The following is a 19,294-nucleotide window of genomic DNA, read 5'->3' as shown; positions in this document are numbered from 1 at the left end:
GGGCTTTTACATGTTTCCATGTTGTCATGTTATTAATATTAATATTTTTTTTTAATATTGCATGTCAATTGAACAAAGGAATTACACATGTAATATCAATAATATTATTTTCACATGCCATTTGTCCACTCTAAATAAAGTATCGAAGGAATTACATAATTGCCTCATACTAAAAAGTCGAACCTATATATATATATATATAGATACGCGCACACACACACTTTTTAGTATGAGGGATATGTAATTCCTTCAATACTTAATATGGAGTTGATAAATTGCATGTAAAAATAAAATTATTGATATAAATGTTGTGTAATTAATTCATGTCATGTAACATTTAAAACAAAAATATATTAATAATTAAAAAAATATTTTGCTACTAGTCATAAATAACATAATTTTCATATCAAATCGATATATAGAGAAAAAATAATAATTAAAATTAAAAAATTCTTACATTTTCTCTTTCCATTGTGAGGGAGATGCGTAATTCATTCCATTTTTAATATTGAATTCATATTAGTATTGAAGGGGGAGAGAGAGAGAGAGTTCTTATTCCATTAATAAGTTCTTTCTAATTCAAGGTATGATAGTGATTTGTAATTCCTTGAATGTTTAACATGGAGTTGACATATAACATTTTTAAAAGTATTAATAACAAAATTACATATATATATATATATATATATATATATATATATATATATATATATATATATATATATATATGGATATATATATATATATATATATATATATATATAGAGAGAGAGAGAGAGAGAGAGAGAGAGAGAGAGAGAGAGAGAGAGAGAGAGAGAGATGGATCTAAACATCAGTTTTAGTGCAAAACTTGAGGAAATGTTTACGCCTATTGATCTGAAAATGGGGCTCTTAGGCTTCTTGTCTAACTTACAAGAACCTCTCCCACTTCCAAAGCTTTAAAATTTCCCAAGTCTTAATGATTAACCATTGCGAAATTAAGAAATGCTTGAAAATATAGGTGTATGCTTGTATTTGTTTTTTACTATTGAGTTCTTATGTTCATTTGCTTATGCTGATGTGAAACACAAGTAACAGTAAATAAAGCAGCAATTCAACAAACCCATAAGACAATAATATAATATGGCGTTCACCCTGATATCTTGGGCTACGTATCCTTGAGCTTTAATCAACTCGATTAGGCTCTCTCGGATTATGGCTTAAATTCTTTTACAATTGCGACACTTAACTCCATTGGTCTATCGCTGAACCAATGGGCTTAGAATGCCATATTACCCCTGGCTATCCTTGTTCTACAGACAAGTCTAGGCTTCTCTAGACTTGCCTTCTTCAGTCAGTGCTCTGAGCTTCTCGAGCTTCTGGCTTCTCTGACTCCCTCAGAATTCTGTATTTGTCTCTAGAACTCCTTCTCATGTCTTTGACACACCTCAGACAACTAGCCACAACTCGATCATTCGATTTCATGTTGTGTTGCAACTTCACTACAGCCTCATGGCTCTTTAGAAGTCTATTAGAGCTCTCTGGCTTTGCGGCTCTACCTCCAACAATGGGTGGCTCTGCCTATTACAGTGAGCTCAATTTGAGCCTCACACAATGGATACAATCAGTAGGATTGTACTTAGATCCGCCAAGTCTCTCTGGAGTACGCAGATTCTCTTTGACTCTCTCTGTCTCTATCTTAACCCTGGATCACTTGCTACGTTTGCTTCTTCAGGTTAGCTCAGTTCTGGCTTCTCTGCTTCCAGGTCTGCTTACTACTTCTTGGGCTGCTCTCTCTCCTCTCTATCAGTCTGTGGCTTTAAAGCCAATCTGCTTCCTGACTGTTCGTTTCCGCTTCTCGGCTTTCTTGTTCCCTTCCTTTGTCCGTTTGAATCCCTTCTTTTGGCGGCTACAGTAACTGCATAATGCGTTATACGGAGTTGTACACCCATTCCTTTAACGGATGATCGTGTCAGGTTCATTGAAAACACTCGATCATTTGAAACGGCAATTATTTCCGTTTACTCCAAGAATGCCCGCGAAACACAAATCTTTGCCAACTCATCGTCCACGTTGGACTTCAAAATACTACACAATTTTCTTTATAACTTCCTCAAATTCGATCATCCATCGGGTTGCATCTCCGTCATTGATCTGGAATCTTCAAATCCTACGGTCATCGCACATATCAGGTGGATAACTTGCTCGACGTTTACCCTGTCTGATGTGAGCGGTTTTCTCTCTCTTCCACCGGATGCATGTCACTCGTTGTGTGGCATCGGGCGGGACTTGGTCTAAACCGCTTATTGCTCAAAGCCCTTCCGATATCCTATTGGTTTCTATGGAATCCTGCCTTGGATGGAATCGAAACACTTTCGGCTACATTTCATGATTTTCTGGGTCCTGGTGCATGTGGCTCTCCTTCTTTGAGGGGTTTTCCCTGCGATATGTGATTAGCGACTTGTCAGTAATCGCATATCAGATTCTTCCCCCGTTGACTCAAACCATTGCTGACTTTGCTAATTCGCGATAGCATGCGTTACCATGGTCTTTCACTCTGCACGCTTGATTGACGACCCTAATTGATCCGTGCTGATCATAGTTAGCAACTGTCATGAGGATTCCTCTAATGAGCTTTATCTTCACAATATTTTTAATCTTTGGCATAAATTATAGAGAGTTCATGAACACTTAGAGAGTTTTAGGATCCATTTTGGATCACACCTTCTCACTAAAAGAACTTTTGGTCCACCAAAAGACTAATATACTGATCTGAGCAGTAAATGAGAGTAACATCACCCTCTTCTTTTAGCCTCCCTATACTTGCCTTTGCATAGTGCCTCTGAACCAAAATCTCTGACCACTTCCCTTCTTGGATGTGTTATAGACATATTTGGGCACATCAACCCCAAACTCTTATGTCGATGATATAGGGCTCATCAACCCCTAAAAGAGTTGTTTTATACCTAAAGAAGCTTAGTCATTTGAATGCCTCATTCCCCAAAAATTTCCATCTTATAAATCATCCAGAAAGTGCCCAAACTGAACCATATATGAAAGCCATGTGTTAAGGTGAGATGCATCTCACCTGCTACACTATCTAAGTGAGATGCATCATAGTTTGGCCCTTTAGTAAGTGCAATGGGCGAGGTTGGACATAATTTCGAGACAGTTTGTTAGTTGGTTGCTCATGGAATCTTTTAGAAACTTCTCCTGTGCCACTTGCCTCTCTAAATTCGCCCAAGGATGACCAAGGGAACTAGGAAACCTTCTCCAATTTCCCTCTCTTGTGGAACTAATTTCAACAAATGGAATGCCATTCATCATCCCCATTGATGACTCACCCTCTTGCAATCATCTATAAGAGGATCTCCCATCGAAGAGATTAGAAGGCTAAATTATTCTGATTTGTAAGGAAGTGCTGCTAGTTTTAGTATTGAGGTGAGAGCATTGTGATATTGCTGGTGTGTTCTTGCTTATTCATGAGGTGAAGAAGGCTTGAAGTTGGCAAGATGGCGCTGGATCAAACTTCTTATGGGTTGTAATTCTCCTTGATATCAATAAAGTTCTTGAAGATTTTTCCCAATTGATTGTGTTAACTGTAAATGCATTCATTTGTTTATCATATTTTTTATTCTATGATGTTTATGTTGTGATGGATCATTATGCTTTGACAGGTCTTTGTTTCTATAGTTGTGCAGATACTCTCCAAGTGTGTTAAGTACGAGGAGGATTTACGGGATCAACCAAAGGAGAGGGAGATCAAGCGAGGATTCAAGCAAAAGTTACAGGTTGGTCTCCATTATCTCTTTCTTATCTGTCACTCATAGGAAAGATATTGAATTGCTTTAAACTGTTGTTTCTAGGTTAGCTACCAAACCTAGAGGGTTAGTCATTCGACAAGACACTAATTTTCCTAGAAACAAATTGGTGACCATACTGGGGAAACCAGATGATTGTATGTTGTTATTTGTTATTCTATTTTGAATTATATAAACTATAGATAGATTTTGAAGTCAGCGAGGAAGCTTTCGAAGTGCTCTTGTTTTGCAATTGCGTAGTAGATAAATTTTGCTTCAGTCAATCTCTGGTTTAGTTTATGAATTAAACATTTGACTTTCAAACACATCTAGATGCCCTTTTGGTAGCTCAGTAACCTCTTACGACATTCCATCATACTTTTGTTATCATTGTTCATCAAAACCAAGCTTGATCCACTGAAAACTGCTGCAAATTTGATCCAAAACCATTTTCAGAAGCGCTCCCTGACCATTGCACTGTCTTCCACTATGACTGGATATGCATCTCACCTTCTGAGTGTGAAAAGTGTGATGCATCTAACTGTTTTCATAGGCCAGGTGCGATGATTGACTGAACTCAATTTCCCATCTAGGAGTTAAAGGTTTTTGACTAATTTTTAGACTTGTTTGGCTGTTTGCTGAATTTGAACGATACCTTATCATTGAAGTCAACTTACATCACTTAGATCAGCCTCTATTTACATTAGGATTGGTGAATGTTTTTGTGTGTTTATTCTTCATTTACAATCCATTGTCAAAAGTAGTGATAATCGATGTGTCGTTTTCGATAGAAAAAGTGTCGTAAAGTCTGCCATTTTCATCGAAAAGAGAAGTGTCGTGAAATCCTCCTTCATAGCTTATCGATTAAACTATTTTGATTCATTTGATTTGATTTGATTTGATTTTGTTCAAAGTGTCGAAAATATATTTATTCAAGTTTAAAAGTGTTGTTTTGAGTCTTCCTTTCCCTCTTTGAAGAAAAAACTGTCGAAATTGTCATTTTGAGTGAAACATTTTGAGTCATTGCTGCATTTATTTTTCCTTTTTGAATCATTCACATTAAGGAGAGTTGAAAACAAATACATGCATTTGCATTTTGGAATTTTTGGTTTGTGTGAAAAAAATATGATTTAGGGAAATTGCATTAGTGAGTGCTCTTTGTTGTTTTCTTTAAAAGCGCTTCTATGCTCTATCCCTTATAGTTAGGATTTTCATTGGTCAAATAAATGAAAAGATTGTTTATCATTATAGACTGCATCTTTAGGAATTTCAGATCACATTTCGCGGTGAACCATCAAAGGCAAAGTTTTAAGGAAGATGAACTTCAATGAACTTAACAATGCTTTGGAATTTAACGCAACACATTTAGAGGTCTAGGCTAGAGACGAGTTCCGATGTCATTAAAACTAGTGGCTATCATTTTCATTGAAGGTTGGGTGATTCCTCCTCTTTGATACGACAAGTGCTTGCATGAACTTGTACTCCCCGTACCGTCGCGTATATATTGGGAGACCACAATAGGCTTAAATCCTTCATCCATAGAAAACCGAGTTTTCCACCTTATCGATCGCAATGCACTGAACACAGCATTCGAGAAGATTGATTGTCGTACATAAGTCCTTGGTAATTTCTCTTTAATTTATCACCAAGGTGTATATTGCAGTTTTGCGATTGGTCTGGTAAACCTTTTTGTCTAGATTCTCCAGAGTAGTCACTTTCGTTCCTTTTCGACTCTCTAAAAGAAAAGGTCCATTTGAGCACTTGTCCTTTCAGGCTCATTAAAAATCAAAGGTGACTAGAGTCATATTTAGATTTTTCTTGACTCTTTAAAACTGAAAAAGCAAATTTGTGTCCAAGTTTCATTAAAATAAATTGACCACAGAATAACATCACTTTCCCTTAGTTGTTTTTTGAGTTGATCAAGTAATCTGCAATCGTGGAAGAAAGTCAATCAAAACCCCGTCGTTCACGGAGATTAGCGAGTCAACCGTCTTTGCCTCTAGAAGCGAAACCAATTTGTACAAAGCGGTCTCGTTTAACTAAGTCTAGTTCATCTGGGTTATTTGGAACTTTCATTTCAACATCATCAGAGACTCCAGTTACTTCAATTATTTCTGGTACATTGACCTTTAAAGAGGAAGTTTCAAAGTTACCAGAGGACATTAGAATTGATCCTAATGTAATCATAAATACTTCTGAACCTGAAACAACTCCATCTAGAGTTGGTCCAGAACCCATCACAGTTCAAACCGAGGTTACATTTGAACCAGGAGTTGTTCAAGAACCTCCCTTTGAGATTGAAGTTCATTTACCTGAACATCTGGACTTTGAATTTCAGTATCCAGAAGTTGTCACCCCTCCAGCATCTGTCACTGTAGAAACTACACCTTCTTGAGCTCCAAAAATCTTTTACGGACCTGATGGTAAACATCTTTCACCCGGTCTGATTGCTACAGAGGAGATAGTAGAAGATCCCCCATCTAACACCCTATTTCATTTTGGAACTGGGATTAATTTGTATCCTGCTACTCCTCAGTTTACTTCCTTTAATTCTGCTTCATCGCGAGTTCCTATCGAATTGTTAGGAGAGCTTTTGGATAAGTTAACCATGTCTGAACAACCATCAATGTCTAGGAATGTATCATTTGATGCAGCTACGGTAGAATCTTCTGCTGCTACTCCTTCAATGTTTTCTGGTACACCTGAGTCACATTTGTACGGTGAATCATCTGTCCCAGTTGGTTACCAATCACTAGCTGGAACCCACTCAGGGGTTGCTTCGGTGCCATGGTATACTCCCATTTACTTGTCTAGAATCCCATCTGGTTTTTCTCACATGGAAACTCAGCAATTTGATCCTGCATATCAGTATCAATTTGGGCAAGCCAATTATCAAAGACCGATATATCCTTTAAACACTAGACTACCGCCATATGGAGAGCAGTATGCTTACTCACCGTTTCCTCCTTTTTCTAGGGAAAACCATATGAGAGTTTCCCACAGTATTCAGGTCAACTGGAATTATAGCTAGTGGTTGGCTACCAGTACTTCCAGATCAACCAAGGGTTGTATATCTAGTGCAACCAATCCAACCTATGTCGAATATTCCCACTACACCTGCCGTTAGGACTGTGCCGTAGTCACAAGCACAACCTGTTGTGTCTCAACCTCAACCTGTTCCTTCTTCCTCGCAACCTCAGGTTTCAAGGAAAAAGGCTCAAGTTTCTCAGGTTGTTATACAACAGTCGCTTGTTTCTGGGGCTCAATCACAACCTCAGGTTAGTGCTTCTTTATCCAAAATGACTCAGGCACAAATGGGTACAGTTAATCTACAACTTGGTCAATATTCCATTACTGGACAGCAACAAACGGTCCAACAACCGTGGCTGTCGCAATATCAACAACCTCAATTCCAACAAACCCAACCCCAGTTTGGACTTGGTTCACAAGCTCAACTGGATTTGGTCAATATCAAGCCTACCGAGGACCTATACAACAAGGCTTTGCAGGTTATGGATAGCCGTGTTTCCAAACTGGTTGTCAACAACCACCCTATATTGGTTATGTCCAACAACCTTATCAAGGTTACCAGGCACAGATGCCCTATGTTAGTATGCAAAGACCTATTTCTCAAGCGATTCCATCTTATCCTGGGTATGCTCCACCTAACATGAATCAACAGTTGCCGTTTGTAGCAACTCTAGAACTACCAGATTTGAACTAGCTCACAAATGATCCAATTGCATACACCCCTTGGTGGCTGACGATTCCACATAAATTTCCATCTGACATTCCAATGTTCAATGGAAATCTAGAAGAAGACCCATCAAATCACGTAATGACTTTTCATTTATGGTGTTCATCCAACACCCTGAATGATGATTCGATTAGACTTCGTCTTTTCCAGAGAACGCTTACCCACTACCTTTCTAACCAACTTTCAGTTACCTATCAGGTATGAAACTGGATCAGAAATTCTTACCAACTTTAAACAGACTACCTCCACTCACATATCTGATCATATTCATGAGTGGCGGAGTCGTCATCGAATGCTAAAGACGTATGTTCCTAATCAGCTTTTAGCTGAGTGGTTTCTAAAGTCGTTATTGCCATATATCATTGAGGATGTGGCGAAAGGAGGGTTTGTCACAAAAGAGCAATTCATTGCTCATGCCCAATATTTGGATATGATTTATACACAATCAGGCACACTCTATGACAATATTGCTGACGCACTTAGACCAACTTTTATCGTTCTACCCCCTCCAAAATCGAGTAGGGACTCTCATGCCAGCGACAGCGTGATTGGTTCCTCGAGCACGCAAACGGTGAGAGGGCCATCTGGTTAAGCTCTTGCTATTTCCAGTCAAAATGAAAATTCATCTAAAAATACTCTTGCCTCTGAGATTAATGTCATGTCATCTGAAAAGGGAAAAAATCCAAAGCAACCAGGAGGCAAGAAGAAAGGAAACAATAATAAGAAGAAACAGGAGAATTCCACTTCTGAAAAATCATATGAAACTCCTACTGCGGCTAGGAAACCTCGTTATTCATGTTTGATATGCAATGACGAGCATTTCACAAGAGATTTTCCACATCGATCTGAGGTTTCTAAACTTTTAAAGGCTTCGAATACCTTAGCGGTGCTGATAGATCCGTTTCCGAACCTAGAAACACATATGGTTGCTACTGATAATGCTTCCACATCCCAAGTTCTTATGCTATCCATCACAAATAAGAAAAATAATGTTTTGGTATCAACAAGGAATAAAGATTATGGTAATCCATCGTCGTCGAACAACCAGGCTACTGATCAACCTAGTACTTTGACCACGACTTCACTAGAAGTTGTTCCACTGATTATTCATGAATTAACAATTAAGCCACCAAAGGGAGTTCTACATAAATCGACATTTAATCCTTGTGTTCGAGCAGCCCAAAATTATAATATAGTCGAAGATATGGCTCAATCGCCTTCCGCTATGTCGACACTTGAGGTATTGCGAAATTTTCCCTCCCAAAAGTAGGCTTTGTTATCAACGATAGGTGGGATCGATCCTACGGATTCCAATCTTGTGGTCTTTAATCATAGAGGATATACACCACAGTTACCAGCACAACTAGCTTTCCTTATACAGGTAAAAGCCATCAACAAAAATGTTCATCGAACCATTATTGATGAGGGTGCATCTACCCGTATTATGTTAATGAGTTACTGGAAAACTCTTGGTTCACCACCCTTTTTACAATCACCAACAACACTAAAAGCTTTTGATGGAAGAATGTACACTCCGTACGGGATTTTAAGTAACTTGCAAGTAGAACTAGGGGGGAAAATAGTAGATATTGAAGTCGAGGTCGTTGATGGACTCCTTGATTACAATATTTTACTGGGAAGGCCTTGGGTTTATGCTATGGCTGCAATTGTGTCCACATATTTTCAAACGATTGCATTTCCCTTCAAAGGTGGAATCACAGTCATCAACCAACTAGCCTTTTTTTCTAATAGTTCACAAGCCACTGGAAGCATTCCATTGATACATGGAAATTCACAATCGCTTCAAAATGTTGGAGTAGGTCTCCTAAAATATCCTTCCTTGATGGGTACCTTTACCCTACCGTCACCATATGGTTTCGCGGAAGTGGCAATAGTGGAAACCTGCAATATGATCTCTTCTACATCATCTGAGTTTAAGAAGAGTTCCAATTATTTTGAGAGTGATGATCATTGCGAGGCATTGCCACCAAGCCCCATTGAATATTTGTGGAAATCAATCTATTGGGCTTGTGCGGTAAACCTGAATCTGCATTCAATGAGTGCTTGGGTAGATAGGTCTTTAGAATATGGCACCTCTTCTAATCCTTGGTCTTGTATACACTCTACAGACAAAGAAATCATCCAATAAATGATGATAGAAGAGATGCTGTGGGAGGATTATCGTCATCGTTCCCACCTTTGAGATGACAATGAAGATTATTCAAAACAACTCAATCACCCATCAATCATTGATTTTTTATTGAATTTTGTAAATACAGTTTATTCTGAGCAAAATTTGCCTAACATCAAAGAAAATATTTCCATAAATATTTCTACCAAACCCAATGTTGTATAAAATATTCATGTCGGCAAATCCTGTTCTCCAGCAAAACTAGAAAATTACTGTGCTCTTTTTCGTGAATTCAAAGATGTCTTTGCATGGTCTTATGAGGAAATTCCAGGCATCGACTCAAGCATAGTTGAACATGAGATCAAGATGTATCCTGATGTCAAACCGGTACGTCAACGACTTCGACCTATTCATCCAAAGAAAGCTACTGCCATTAAAGCAGAGGTTGAAAAACTTTTGTGTGTTGGCTTCATTTACCCTGTACCTCTCACTGATTGGGTATCAAATATTGTTCCTGTGATGAAAAAACAAGGAATGATAAGAGTGTGCGTCGATTATAGGGATGTAAATCAAGCATGTCTAAAGGACAACTATCCTACACCCTTTATCGACCAGATTGTTGATGAATGTGCCGGATGTGAAATCTTTTCATTCATGGATGGATTTTCCGGATATAATCAAATCAATATCCGCCCACAGGACCAATCAAAAACTGCATTTATATGTCCGTGGGGCACATTCGCATATCGTAAATTACCTTTCAGTTTGAAGAACGTAGGGGCAACTTTTCAGAGGGCAATGAATTATGCCTTCCATGACATCAAACTCATAGTTCAATGATATCTTGACGATCTGCTTGCTCATTCGTGAAAACGGACTGATCATCCGAAACATTTGAGAGCCATATTTTTGCGTTGTCGACACTACAAGATAAGACTCAATCCGCACAAATGTGTGTTTTGTGTTGGATCTGGTCAAATGGTTGGCTTTGTAGTTTCTAAGGATGGAATTTGACTCGATCCAATAAAGGTTCAGGAAATTCTTGACATGCCTCCACCTTCAAATTTGCTACAGATCCAGAGACTTCAAGGGAAGGCAAACTTTCTGAGGAGGTTCATTCCAAATTATGCTGAGATCGCTAAAGGTTATACATGTCTTTTGAAGAAAGGGGCACCCTTCCATTGGGATCATGTTGCGCAAGCTTCCTTTGATGCTCTCAAAGATTCCCTGATGAAAGCATCATTAATGTATGCCCCTAACTATCAAAAAGACTTTTACCTGTATCTCACCGCTGCAAATACAACCATCTGTATGGTTTTAGTGCAAGAAGATTATGGAATTGAAAATCCTATATATTATTTAATTCATAATCTTAATGATACAGAAATCAAGTACTCTTACTTTGAAAAGTTGGCTTTAGCAGCCATCCAAGTTGTACAGAGATTTTGACATTATATTCTCCTTCGCAAAACTACCATTGTATCATATTGCAACCCTATGACATACATCCTGTCATGTCAATTACTGGGGGGCAAATATTCCAAATGGATAGCCATCTTGCAGTATTTTGATTTGGAATTTATCAAATCCAAATCAAAGAAATCTCTCGTATTTGTAGAGCTACTTTGTGACCTTCCCTTGTCCTCCAACGATTTAACGTTAGAAGCATCAATTGTGGATGAGTCTCTGTTTCTAATATCGTCAAGTGATCCGCGGTATGGGGATATACTGGCCTATCTCCAGACCCAAGCTTTTAGGCCTAACACCTCTCCCTCTAAATAGCAACATGTTTGATACCAAGCCAAAGATTATCTGATCGTTGGTGATACACTTTATCGTCGTGGTGTCGATACGTTTTTACAAAGGTGCCTTACGCATGAGGAGGCCAAAAAAGCTTTGAATGAATGTCATTTAGGTGCTTGTGGGGGGCATTTATCTGGTTACGCAACTGCACAAAAAATCTTATGAGCTAGTTACTTCTAGCCAACCATATTCAAAGATTGCATTCTTACAGTCAGAAGTTTCCATAATTGTCAGATTTTCGATCGTAAAACGAGATTACCACCTGCACCACTACATCCAGTAGTTGTTGTTGGCCCATTCGCGAAATGGGGCATTGATTTCATGACATGTAACCCCACCTCGGCCAGGGGGCATGGGTATATTATAGTCATTGTCAACTACTTTACTAAATGGGTCGAAGCAATGCCTACATTGAACAACAACAACGAAACGACTGATCTCTTTTTTTTAATCATGTAGTTTCTACATTTGGTGTGCCACAGGCTATAGTCACAGATCATGGGTCACATTTTCGCAATCACATGATGATTGAGTTAACTACCAAATTAGGACTGTCCCATGATAGTTCTACTCCATATTATCTGTAGGCTAATGGACAAGTTGAGGCAATCAACAAAGTCCTTAAGTGAATGCTGCAAAGAATGATTGGAGTCCATAAGTGGAATTGGCATTTAATCTTGTACTCAGCTCTATGGGCATACCAGACCTCAGTGAAAAATGCGACTGTATTTATGCCCTTTCAATTGGTGTATGGTCTAGAAGAAGTCTTATCAATTCAGTGTGAAATATCATCCCTCAAGCTCGCAATCGACCTGCTACCCGAAACTTCTAAAGAAGAATCTCATTTCTTGGAATTAATCCATCTGGATGAAACCCGTCGTGATGCTGCATCAGCTAACGAAGCACATAAGAAATGCATCAAGGCACAATACGACAAAAATGTTAAGCCTCGTGTCTTCTCAGAAGGTGACCTGGTCTTGCTTTACGATTAGGATTTTGACAAATTAGGAGCAGGGAAATTTGAACCATTATGGATGGGCCCTTATATTGTTAAATGTGTGTTGACAAAAGGAGCCTACGAGTTAGTCGATTATGATGGGATTCCACTGTTGTAGCCCTGAAACAGGTTGTATCTCAAATGCTACTATGCTTGATTAAGTGTAGTAAAACTCACTATACATATGCTTTCATTGCATTTTTGTGTGTTTTCTTTTAGAGTTGTCATTTTGGTTAGGTAATCCACTTCACATTTGTTTCAGATGTCAACCTTTTTGGAACCATTTTTTGGGTATGCCGACGAGGCTAGTCGTAGCATGCAGAACCTATCTTTTGCAGCCTGGGCCATCTTCGCTCCAAATGGTGAGTTAGTGAGTTTTAGAGGGATATTTATTGGTCGATCGACAAACAACATTGCTGAGTATAGTGCATTGATTGAACTCCTCTTTGATGCCATTTCACATGGCATACACCAAATCATTGTCAGGCTAGATTCACAACTTGTCATTCTACAACTTACTGGCATTTATTCCGTCTGAAACCCAGTTATTCATCGCATGTTCCTAAGAGTTAGGATTTTGGAAAGACATTTTGATTTCATTCAATATAAACAAATTTCCATAAACTTAAACACATTGATTGATTCATTAGCAAACTATGTGTTAAATAGACATTTGCAGCATATGTAAAGAAAGCATTTCATATCAACATTTGCATAGGATTTCATCACTTAGCAAAAATAAAACTCCAAAAGTCAAAATAGATAGTTGTTTATAAGTTTTCACAAAATGTTTTTTGTCCAAGACAAAATCAGTCATCTGACCCAGAAACTCAAAATTAATGCAGAAAAACATCCTAGACTAGTGATGTTGGTGATAACAGGTCACTGCCTGTGCTATCATGCGTAGGAGCCTAGTCCAACGACTCGATACACGAGTAGTATGGCGTTGTAGCCTCATAGGTAACTCGTCATTTCGGACATCTAGAATGCCAAGAGTTAATCCCTCTATTTGATCCTGCAGTTGTGCAAGGGTCTCTGCTATGTCCAGATCCCTAAGGACTACCCTCCCTATAGCTTCCCTCGCTAAAGAATCTTCCTCTTGTGGGTGTGCTACTGGTCAAACTGGTCTGATATCTGCACACACGTATGAGTTTATTTAGTCTTGGTAACAACCAAAAAATAAAAAAACAATAGAAAACTAAAAATAAAAGATGCTGTCAAATCATTTTACCTATAGCACTCCACTGCTCATCGACTGGTAATGCCAAATCCGGATTGCCTCAGAAATCCATCCCTACATATGGATACTCCACAAACACCATGTCCTGGAAGTCCAACCACTCAAAAAAGGTAGATGAAAATGAGACTTGTGACTGGCCAGCATGCCTAGCCATAAGGTACGCCCATCTCTGCATCCGTGGTTCTCTCGGTCCAGGCAGTCCCAGTGAAATGTTCTGAGGTTGCATAAGTGGGATTCTTTCCAAAGCAAAGGCAGTCAAAATGGATCCATACCCAAAATTCTTGGTTCTTCTAGTCTTTACTTTGGATAGTTGATCTTTCATGATAGGAAGTACTACCTCGGACTAGTTGAACACCTTCGGTTCCATGCATTCCAAGGCATACTACATGTAGGATCTGTTCGCTAAATGTAAGGTCGTACTACCAGCCAATCTAGCAAGGGTAAAAAGAATGGTCCTCAAAGTTCGATCAGTAACATCCTGGATATTAATCTTACCATCTTTGCTAGGTTGGGATCCATCCCTGTAGAACTGACGACTGTAATCTTTCACCGATTCGACCCCATGAGAAAATCTTGATAGTGAAAGAGGGGCACCATGTCTCGACAAACCCGTCAGAAAATAAATATCCTCAATCGTGAAAGGAATGGATTTACCCCTGATCTGGAATACCTGGTCAATAGGATCCCAAGCATGAAGAAGATACTACAGCAAACTTATCTGTTGTCTCATGCTAGATAAGCGAAAAAACTTCAGTACACCACAGTTCCTTAATGCATCCACTGTTCCCTAGTCATGTAAAGCAATCATAACCTCCTCTTTATGTTCTCAATATCGCCATGAAATGACCATCCTAATCCAACAAATATCTGAAATACAAACATTAGGTGAGTTAGGATCCTTTTTGGGCAAAAAAAAGTTCAAAATTTGATGAAAAAACACTGTACACACTTTCCCTTCTGCACCCATCGCACTTAGCTCTTGAGAAAGGTGAGATGCATACTAAGTGCCTGTTGCTAGCCCAATATGCATCACACTTTTCGATATAGGTAAAGTGCGATGATTGGAGAAAAAAAAATTTAAACGCTTGAGGCCCAGAAAGATGAGGAAAATTGCCTAGAATTGAAAAAAGATGGAATGAAATTGAAGAGATTAAGGATAGATCCTACCTAGTCCTAATGGTGCAAGAAATGATCCATAGAACCTCTCGAAATCGATTGGTGAAATTTGGGGGGAAAAACCACTTCAGATCTCAAAAATTCCAATATTTGAAATGAAATGGTGAAAATGAAATGTTAAAACTACTTTTTATGTTTACTTTTCCATGTACTTCAAGTAAATGTTAGTTTTAGTTCATTTTTCATCCATAAATATGTATTTTTAATCAATTTGATGGAGTTTTGAGCAGGTTGAACAATTGTCGACAGAATCTGATGTGCTAAACGGTGAATTGAGCATTTTTGACCACCAAGCAAAATTTTTGTCTTTTTCTCGAGCTTTGATTCAAAAATGAAAAGAAAACTATAGAGTCCTCTTTAAACCCTTTTCAGACTCTCTAAACATGAAAATATTGTCGATCGCTTGTCTTTTCCGGCTCGTTAAAGTATTTGAAACGTCATCCCTCCTTTATTATTTTATCCTTTTTTAGACCTAAGGGATTAATTTACAAATGAACTTATGGAGTTTCCTTTTTGTCCCTTTTCAAACTCTTTGAACATGAAAAGGACAAAGTTATCCTTGTCGTTAAACTCGTTAAAATAATAGCGACAAACTTGTCCATCTAGACAAGACCGAGTTTCATTGTCACTAGACTCGTTAAAACATCAAAGAGTGGCGGGTTTGCCCGAAGGGTGAATTATAGAACAAGCATATGTTATCCTCCTCAAGCTTGACAAAAATAAAGAGGTACTAGTCAACAATGACTGGGGAAAAAGGGGAAAAATCTTGAAGAATTTATGGTAGCAAGTCGCTCTTGAACGTGACACTTTCACTTCATCTCCATGATTGAGTTGGGATGGGTTATTCCGTTCACCGGTCATCATAGCATTGGTCTTTCATACCATCCGTCTTTTGGGGTTAACGCTACCAATTCATCTCAGTGTCGCCGACATGTTCAAGAGAAGTCATCCAGTTGAGAAGGCATCCAGTTAAGATGTCATATAGTTAATGTCTCATACACTGTAATACCTCCAACCTTCATTTTCATGACTGCCATTCCTGGACCTTCTGTCATCAGTTCATTTTCACCTCCAAAAATAATTTGCTTCATTTCGTGTCGTAGATGTGGGATACATCAAGGCCCTCCTACGACGAGTCGCTTCTTGTCGACATCAGCTCATTTTCCAGGAAGTTGACTTAGAAACACCCTTCCAGTGATTTGAATCTTGTTTACATCAATGCCAAATTTCTCTCTTTCAGCGACAGGTTGACATCAATGGACTTCGATCGAAAGATTTTTCTGGTGTTCGACATCAGATCATGTATTCACACCAGGTGAAATGTATTGTAGTACCTTGAGGATAATTATCATTATTGGTGATCCCTCTCGTGTCTGTTAACAACTCACATCATTAGCTGGTAATCAGGCGATGTCTTTCCATGTTCGACCTCAGAACATCTCTTCACATGGTTTGACTTGTACATCGAGCGAATATTGAACGAGTTTGAAGACCCCGGATCTAGTTTCATCCATCCGGGCTGCGATATATTCAGGGATACAAAAGCATCAAATGTACAAAGGCTCTACACAGATAGTCATCCTAATCATGGATTACGACTCTATATCTGCAGAATCACAAGTTTGCATCTGCAGATGACTATCTGATCTATGTACATGAAATGAAAATTTATAAAGTTGAGCATGAGAATGCCTCCCTCAGCTAGTTCATAAAAAATCATATTATCATGATGTATTGTATTGTAATTTATGCAAGTCACCGTCCAGTTCGAAAATTTTGACCCTCATGATAAAGCATTTCACCCGACATGAACATTTATGACCTCATGCTTTAGGGGGAAACTGTTATAGACATATTTGGGCACATAAACCCCAAACTCTTATGTCGATGATATTAGGGCTCATAAACCCATAAAAGAGTTTTTTTATACCCTAAAGAAGCTTAGTCATCTGAATGCCTCATTCCCCAAAAAGTTCCATTTCATAAATCATCCAGAAAGTGCCCAAACTGAACCATATATGAAAGCCATGTGTTAGGGTCAGATGCATCTCACCTGCTACATTGTCTAAGTGAGATGCATCACAGTTTGTCCCTTTAGTAAGTGTGATGGGTGAGGTTGTACATAATTCTGGGATAGTTCGTTAGTTGGTTGCTCGTCTAATATTCTATAAACTTCTCCTGTGCCACTTGCCTCTCTAAATTCGCCCAAGGATGACCAAGGGAACTAGGAAACCATATCCAACTATCCTCTCCTGTGGAACTAATTTCAACAAATGGAATTCCATTCATCATCCCCATTGATGACTCACCCTCTTGCAATCATCTATAAAAGGATCTCCCATCCAAGAGATCAGAAGGTTGAATTATTCTGAGTTGTAAGGAAGTGCTGCTAGTTTCAGTATTGAGGTGAGAGCATTGTGATATTGTTGGTGTGTTCTTGCTGATCCATGAGGTGAAGAAGGCTTGAAGATGGGAGGATGGCATTGGATCATACTTCTTATGGGTTGTAATTCTCCTTGATATCAACACAGTTCTTCAATATTTTTCCCAATTGATTGTGTTAACTGTAAATGCATTCATTTGTTTATCATATTTCTGATTCTATGATGTTTATGTTGTGATGTATCATTATGCTTTGACAGGTATTTGTTTCTGTAGCTATGCAGGTACTCTCCAAGTGTGCTAAGTACAGGGAGGAGTTACGGGATCGGCCAAAGGAGAGGGAGGTTAAGCAAGGATTCAAGCGAAAGTTACAGTTGGTTTTCATTATCTCTTTCTTATCTATCACTCATAGGAAAGATATTGAATTGATTTAAACTGTTGTTTCTAGTTTAGCTACCAAACCTAGAGGGTTAGTCATTCGACAAGACACTAATTTTCCCAGAAATAGATGGGTTGGTCGTCTTGAGAAGAACTATTTTCCTCCTTGACTTCATGCAGAACTTCTGCTGTGAAGTTTACAAAAGGTAGTTTGAACTTCTTTGCCTTGATCCTTGATCCAAGGTGGCTGAAATGAATGTGAAGTACATCTGCTCCACAAAACTTTCATTTGTACCTATTTGAAAAGCTACCAACAACAATTGTTAACAACAACAGGCATACAGATAACAACTAGATGGACTAACTCCTACTTCAACAAAGAAACAGATTTCACATCTTGTGAACCCTTCCATGTCTTATATCTGCATACAAATGATTGACTAGATAACAAGCCAATAAAACATTCCCTTACAAAAAATGACTCTTCAAGTCAAGCATGTAGGAAAAAGACCTTTAGGATTCTTTTCCAAAAGATGAAACACTTCATCAATATCTCCCAAGCCAACATCACATGCATCTCATGCTCATGCATGCATTCCATCTTTCAACTTTCACTTAAGTACACTGTACTTTCGAAGCTGAAATGAACATATTGTTGCAGCAATAAAGTGAGTTTCCTACTCAACTTCTTTCCATTTACCATTTTGGTAAGATCCTGAAACTTTCATTTATTCCACAAAGAAATGCAAATAGATGCATCAATAGACATGCAGTCTTAATTGGATAAGAATTTTAACCATTTCTTACCAATCCATTTCAAAGGTCCTTCCTCTGTTTGCACATCATCATCAATATGTGAATCATCCTGAAACACATCAATCATGGAATCTTTATTTCCATCCCTGCCATTTTATTTTTCTACCTTCTCCTTCAGCTTTGGTGGAAGCAGTGCTAGATTCAAAGTCCAACACCTTTCAGCAAGATTCCCTTGCTTATGGTAGTAAGTGCAACACATGTGCATCCTTTTGACAGCATGATTTTCCTTGTCCTGTGGACTTTTGGCTACTTGCTTCTTTTCCTTCAAAATTTCCCTGTATGTGGCCATCCTCTTCCAACATCTAGAAACATAAAGGTTATCCAAACCACAAAAGGAACATGCAATTCTTTTTCCATGCTTTACAAAATCAAAAGGAATTTGTTTAGAACTAGATTTATACCTGCCTCTTTCACCTTTATTGCCTTCATGAGGAGGTGAAGCAAATGAAGGATTGGCTCCCTTTAGAACACCATCACTTTCTTCCAAGCTGTCAGAGTTTCCACAACTCTCTGGTTCAAGTGTGTGCTTCTAAACACCTACATCCTACGAATGATATTTTGAGATATTGCATTCCTCCTGAGTACAATCCTCACATGTCTGAGGGAGAGGACCTGCAATGAAACTCCTTTTTGGAACTGTTTCAATGGCCTTCATGGCATCTTTGGAACTCTCTCCATAAGACTATCCATAGCCAAGACCCAAATACTTAGGCCTTTCCTCAACCATTATTGGCTCAACAATACCTTGTGCATGTTTGCCCAATCCTTTTCCTTCATAGCCCATCTTGGACATTAGCATGGAACCTATGCCTCTGGTATGTTTTTCAAAAGAACC

This window comes from Pinus tabuliformis, chromosome 3_2 (genome assembly GCF_031772625.1).
Source record: "Pinus tabuliformis cultivar Carrire ecotype Pingquan chromosome 3_2, CPIR1, whole genome shotgun sequence".
NCBI lineage: Eukaryota > Viridiplantae > Streptophyta > Pinopsida > Pinales > Pinaceae > Pinus > Pinus tabuliformis.
This window is presented reverse-complemented; position numbering follows the sequence as displayed.